General features: G+C 39.0%; 1 pseudogene; it reads right to left on the bottom strand.

Moving 5' to 3' along the window:
* Positions 1-5,068: 5,068 nt before the first annotated feature.
* Positions 5,069-5,331, bottom strand: LOC110198583 (non-histone chromosomal protein HMG-17 pseudogene; annotated as a pseudogene).
* Between the last annotated feature and the right edge of the window lie 1,993 nt (positions 5,332-7,324).

Below are 7,324 nucleotides of genomic sequence, written 5' to 3'. Positions count from 1 at the left end.
ATGTTTCCTTATAAAGGAAAAAAGTCACCAGGCTATAAAACCCCTGAATTCAAATCCCATCTGACCTCCAATTAAATTGGCCTGGGGAAAAGCTCCTTTTAAGAGCAGTTGTGGAGCAGCAAGGAAGTAAGTCCTCAACCCAAGCCCTAAATGTCTTTATTTACACTCTGCCAGCCTTGCTGGGAGCATGTGGAACTAGAGTGGGGGAAGGGCTAAGCAAGGAAGGTGGAAAAGGAGAGCTGAGTGAAGAAGGTCCAGCATTGCACCTGACAAAGAATAGCAGGCCACATTAATGAAAGCATTCATCAAAATTACATGCAAGGCCATGATGAATTCATTCAGATCCCTAGTGTGGATCTTTGGAGGGGAAGATCTTAATGGTGACATCTGTATGAGAATGAATATGAAGAGGTGAAAAGGGGAGACTTGGAAAAGGAGAGGAGACCAGTTATTCTTGTCCATTGCACCCACCTGATTACTCATGATCCCTTCCCTATGTCATGCAAACTTCAGACATTTTCCAACATTGAGAGATCTCTTGTCTGTCCCAATGAAAAGGTTATTATTGTTAATCATAATCATAATCATAATTTACATCTTGTGGTTTATTGGAAAGAACACTGGACTTAGGGTATTCTAGTCCTGGCTCAGACACTTAAAAGACATGTGATCTTGGCAAACCACTTCCTGCCTTGGTTTTCTCATCTATTTCTCATCTAGGCAATATTAGTATTGACTACCACAAAGGGAGTTAAGTGTTCTGTGAATTTTAAAGTACTATAGAAATATGAGAGGGGCAGCTAGGTGGTGCAGTGGATAGAGCACTAGCTCTGGAGTCACGAGGACCTGAGTTCAAATCTGGCCTCAGAAACATAACACTTACTAGCTATGTGACTCTGGGCAAGTCATTTAACCTCAATTGCTTCACCAAAAAAAGAAATATGAGCTATTTTTATTGGTCATTAAGGAAATATATAACAGGAAGAGAAGATGTACTGATCATATAATGAGGATGATGGATAAGATTAATAATTTGTTGCTATTTCTGACCCTTCAGGACTCCATTTTGGGATTTTCTTTGCAGAGATACTAGAATCATTTGCTATTTTCTTCTTTAGCTCATTCATAAATGAGGAAACAGAAAAACAGGGCTAACTGACTTGCCCAGGGTCACACAGCTAGTAAATGTCTGAGGCTGGATTTGAATGCAGATCCTCCTGACTCAAGGCTAGCACTCTATCCACTGTGCCAACTAGCTGGCCAAGAATGAGAATAGCTAGTATTTATATAGTGTTTTAAGGTTTACAAAGCATCTTCCATGTTCTCTCATTGGTTGACAAGTGAACAGTCAAATAGCTCTGTTGTTTCCTTCCAATATTAGGAGAAAATAAGGAAGGCCATCCTTGTGGTGAACATATGGAAGGATGTGGTCAAGAGTCACACAGTTTGGGTGGTGTGGATGGACTTCAATCTGTTTCATCCAAATTAATGAGACCACAGATCATTTGAGTGCTGAGTATACACACACACACACACACACACACACACACACACACACACACATTTGTATACACATCACTTCGCCATTTTAAAAGGTCTTTACAAACATGATCTGATTTGACCCTCACAGTGACTCCATAAGGTAGTTAGATCAATTAACATTACCATTCTATATTTGAGGAAACAGGCTCAGACAGATGCAGTCACTTTCCCCAACCCAAGGTTACACAGTTAGAGACAGAGCTGGGACTTGAATACAGGTCTTGTGACTCCAGATTCTGCACTCTTGAAACTTCACCAGGCTATTTCTGTAAAGCCATGTGCTTCCTTTAAAATTTTTTGTTTGTTTGTTTCCTTTAAGTTATGAACAGGTGAATGAATGCTGGCTCTAGACTCAAAGGACCTGGGTTAAAATCATGATTGCGCTACTTATATATGTACGACGTTGGGCTTAACCTGTCCAGACTTCATTTTCCTTATCTGTAAAATGAAAGAGTTAGTTAGACTTAGTTGGCCCCTTTGATTTTTTAATCCTTTGCTTCCGAGACATTGAAAAAAAAATCCATTTCTGTTTCACTGTTGGCTTTGTTCTTTGAGGCATTAATGATGGAGTGGCCACACAGTGACTACAGCAGCTAGGTAGTGCAGTAGTTAGAGTGCTAGGTCTGGAGTCAGGAGGCTTGAGTTTAAATCCAGCCTCAGACATTTACTAGCTGTGTAACCTTGGGCAAATAATTTAATCTCTGTCTGCCTTAGTTTCCTCAACCATAAAATGTGGATGATAATAAAGAGTACCTATCTCCCAGGGTTGTTGTGAGGATTAAATGAGATAATATTATGAAATGCTTACGTAGTACCTGGCGCATGGTAGGAATTTACTAAGTGCTTGCTCCCTCCTTTCCCTCCCCAGGGAACGTACCAGAATTTAGAACATTGATTACCCCTTTTCCCCAGCCTGGCTCTTCTAACCTGTACCTGTGGTCTGGGAATATTGGGGATGTGTGGAGGAAAAAGGATTAAAAAAATTCCATAAGCCAAAGTGTGTAAAACAGCTGTGGGAAGAGTGTAAAATCAAATAAACTTAGAAGACTTTTCAATAGGAGCAGATGCCAGTGCCTGCTGGCAAGAGGGTGACACAGAACGAATTCTGTCCTGGAGTCTTTTCAACGTGCTGACAAAGGCTTTGAAAGTCCCATCAGTCGTACTGGAGGATTTGGTTGGTGCCCATTCCTCTGTCATGGGCACAATGCTCAAAACCATGTCACTTCTGAAGACAGCAATTTCTGGAACAGAAACTTCAATTTTTCCGATTTTGAGGTTGCCACTTGAGATGAGACATCATGCTAGGTCATGTCAGCCACATCAAATTCCAGAAGGAACAGGCTGCAGAACAAGATGTGACTGAAGCAGCCAGCTGGGAAATCTGAAACAGAAAAAAAAAATGTGGACTTTGACTGGAGAGCCAACTCTCACTTTCTTGAGGCTATCAGGTCCTGGGGCACTGTGCGCAGGCGCGGCGCCCCCCTCCCCCCGTCCTTGCTCCCTTCTCACATCCCAGCACATCAAGAGAAGATTTCCTTTTAATGTCAAGGGAGATTGAAATACCTTCTCAGGCTCTGAATGTGATAGGTCTGAGACATGACCTGTCAAGAGCACTGGATTTGGAGTGTGGGTAGCAGCCTTACCATTCACCATTTGTGTGATGCTGGGTGAATCACTCAACTTGTTTGAGCCTCATTATCCTCATCTGTAAAATAGGGATACAAATTCCTGTCTCAGTGGCCTAACAGAGTTATTATAAGGACAAAATGAAGTAATGGTTATGGAAGCATTTTGTAGCAAGTTCTTAGACAAATATAAGGGGCAATTGAATTCAGCTCATTTACTAAGTGCCTATTCTGTGTAAGGTGCTGTGTTAGGTAGGGATCCAATTAGAAAAATTAACATAATGCCTATTCTTAAGAAGTTTGCAGTCTAATGGTGACTGGGAGAGGACATCTACAAAAATATGTATGATACAAGGTAAAATAGAAAGCAAAAAAAATCTATCTATCTATCTATCTATCTATCTATCTATCTATCTATCTATCTATCTATCTATCTCAACAATGTACTCTTAGAAAAGCTGAGGGGAAAAAGGGACCTTCAGTTGGGTCCAGGGAAGATTTTGGACATGATGTCTTTCATGAAGAGTTGCAAAGTATATAGAGGACAGAAACCTGGATAGTGAAATGCTTGAGTCATGCCATATGAGGTTCAGTTGAAGGAACTAGGGACCCTTAGCCAGGATAAGAGAAGACTTGGGATTTAGGGGCATGATGTCTATCTTTAGGTAGTTGAAGGTCTATAAGATAGAAGAGAGATTTGACCCTGAAAGGCAAAAAAAAAAAATATCACTGAGTAGAAGTTGTTATTCCCCCCAATCCAAACTTTATCAAGCTTTATTAAAAATATTTTTCACAAACAATCATGGTAGATCAGACAGGATATAGGCTATGATCAGCAACAGTATACTACACCTTTCAAACTCCCCTCATCTACGGACTACCAAAAACATGAAGTCATTGTAAAACCAATGAAGATGTGTGTGTATGTGTGTAATGCATATGTTATATGATATATGTACATGTATAAGTTATATGATATATGTACATGTATAAGTTATATGATAACTTTGTTGTGTATTCAAAAGGAATAGCAAGTTATACATAATGAATTTGAGGTTTCATGTGCAATCATCTTTTTTATTATACTATGTTATGGAAATGCTTGTTTTATCACATAAATTTTAAAAACAATGAAAAATTTTTATTTTATACTTTAAACAGAGAAAGTTTAGGGTGAGGGTAGACACTTTCACTTTCAGAATATATTGTTTACAAACTTTTCACAAGCCTACTCTGACTTTGAAGAAATGAAAGGAAAACTAAAGAATTTGTAATTGGAAAAGATTCAGATATGGAAGGAAATATGGCTCTTTTGAGGAGGCCATCTTAGGGCAATAATTCAAGTTCAGATTGCCTGAAAGACTGGTATCCAACGCAATTGATTTGGAGGTGGAAGGAAGGAAGGAAATGGGGGCAGGGATTGATAGGTCCCTGGGTTTGGAGAAGTCAAATTGCTGCTTATGCCAAACAGGGAAAAAGTATAAATTTTTGAAGTTATCCACTCTTATCCTCACCAGACAGGCTGAGGGTAGCAGTGTTTATACCAATGCATCTGATTGTGTGTGTGTGTGTGTGTGTGTGTGTGTTGTGTGTGTGTGTGTGTGTGAGAGAGAGAGAGAGAGAGAGAGAGAATTTCTTCTTGGCATTCCAGAGGAGTTGTCTCAAAATCTAGGAAGGGAAGAAATCTCCACCCATTTCAACCTAGCTTTTGAAATATTCAATCTGTGACATCTGCCCCATTCCCCACCCCCCAACAATAACAAAGTGTTTTGTGTGCTAACAACACAGCTTTAAAAAAAAGTAAAACAAAATTCTGCATTTTTATAAAACTTGATAAAAATAGTATTTCAAGCTGTACAGTTACCAGAAGTATGCAGTTATAAAAAAAAAATTTACACAATTCATTTGGCATCTCCAGTACCTTCAGCTTTCTATGCCTGCCCTATTTTGGCATCTCCATATTCTGCAGGGTTGTTCCCATCTTTACCCTACTCACTCTTTCTCTTTGGATGACTTCTCTCCCCTTCTTTGCAAGTGCCTTTTTGGTTTTGGTTACTGGCTTTGGAGGGGCAGGTTTCACAGGTAACCATGCTGATTTCTGTGGTTTGTCCTTAACCTTGGTCTTACCTCGCTTAGCATCTCTTTCAGCCTTTCTCTTGGGCATGGTGGTGATGAAGTTAAGGCAGGCGTGGAGTAGTAGCAAAGTCTGGCCTTGGGTTGCAGCAGTGGCAGCAATAATCTGGGGGTTGCTTGCATCTCTTCCTTACACTGCTTCACTGTGTAGAAGCTGTAAAGAGGCAAATTGAGATCTGCCATCAGCAGTTTCCTAATAGAGCTATTCAAAAGTGTACTGGATGGTTTCCTCCTTTTTGAAGGTCTTCAGGGGGAAGATTTATGACGACTTGTTGAAAATGTTAAAATGGGGACACCTTCCAGTAAATATTACAGTATTTACATTTTTACAATAGCACTGGCATGCCTTCTATTTTAAAAATTCTGTGGTTCTGAAGTGGAAGAGGTGGAGGAGGTGGAAGAGAAGGAGAAGGAAAAGAAAGAAGAAGAAGGAAAAGAAAGAAGAAGAAGAAAGAGGAGGAGGAGGAAGAGAAAAAGGAAGATGAGGAGGAAGAGGAGGAAGAAGAGGAGGATGAGGAAATGAAGGAAAAGTTGATGATTGTGGTGGTGATGCTGATGATGGCAACTATCTACTCATCAGACTTACTGTTTGAGACTTATTTCTAACCCCAAATCACCAATCTTTTTCATCTGAGATCATAGGTGAAAGGATAAGGAAATTAGAGTATGAATGGGCAAAATTAATTAGCTCTGGATAGCTTGAGATTTTAAAAAATTGATATTGACTTTGTCCCATTGCTCTAGGTTCATAGAATCAATTCCAGGAGTCGGAGAAGTGATTAGGCTTTCCTTCCCATTCCCCCACATTTAGAAACAAATGCTCTCTAAATGAATAATTATGTGGTTTTTTTTTTTACTGCCACTCCTGTAAAACGTGAAAGCAAAACTCAGCCTTCAGCTTACATCTTTTTTTCAGTGATATTTATTGCAGGATCAAGCGATTGCAGAAATGAATAATAGTCAACTAGCTCTCATGTATTGAAATGCAAGAAGCATGAAAGTTTTTTTTTAAGGTAATTGGGGTTAAGTGACTTGCCCGGGATCACACAGCTAGTAAGTGTCAAATGTTTGGTCTGAGGTCAAATTTGAACTCAGGTCCTCCTGACTTCAGGGCTGGTGCTCTATCCACTGCGCCACCTAGCTGCCCCCAGCATGAAAGTTTTCATGACCTACTGGAAACTTCCAGATGGAGGCCACACTCTTGGATTGTAGAGTTTCTTTTAGTTCTTTTGATGCCAGCCCTTTCCATCTTGATGTAAGTATCCATGTGTAGATCACAGGATGAATATTAGACAGCAATATTTGAAGTTAAATTAGTTCCTACTTACATAGTAAAAATGCTACATTTCAACATCAGTTTTTATCAAGTGGTTTTGAAGATTTAAAAGTGCTAATTGTCCAAGAAGCACCTACAAAACACATGGACAGTCTTTTTTTTCATGCTTATTTTGGTCTTTGACTCTTAGAAGTGTAAGATACAGGTGTCTGTGGTATGGGGCAGAAATCTACAATTTCTATGATTTCTCTAATTTACTTAGGGATGATATATGGTCAGTGATATTAGGCAACACTAGTTATCTTAGAGCAGGATGTTTGTCTAGCTTGAATAATAATAAATATTCTTTGAATGTCTTTGACAGAAGCTACTATTATTTTTGGGAGGAGAAGAAACTTTTGCAGAAACTGTTATGCTTTTGACCAGTAAATTTACAAGGCTGCAAGAAGCTATGTTTCAAAACAAATTATTAACTCAACTATTTTTGCAAACAAAAAAGAATACAACAAACCCTACTTTTAAAACAAAAATGACTTCTATTTAGGAAAAAAGTTTCTTAGAAATGGAGGTTGCACAGTTGATACAGATAATAAGTAATAATAATGACAACAATGATTACAACAGTGATAAAAATAGAGGTTTGCAACATCACAGCTGACTTTAGAAATAAATTAGTACATCAATAGCTGCCATGGCAGCTTTATAAAGAAGTTGAATCAAACTCAATCTTGTCCAAGAAATGGGTTGG

Source organism: Phascolarctos cinereus, unplaced genomic scaffold (genome assembly GCF_003287225.1).
Source record: "Phascolarctos cinereus isolate Bilbo 61053 unplaced genomic scaffold, phaCin_HiC Scaffold_4;HRSCAF=312, whole genome shotgun sequence".
NCBI lineage: Eukaryota > Metazoa > Chordata > Mammalia > Diprotodontia > Phascolarctidae > Phascolarctos > Phascolarctos cinereus.
This window is presented reverse-complemented; position numbering and strand designations above follow the sequence as displayed.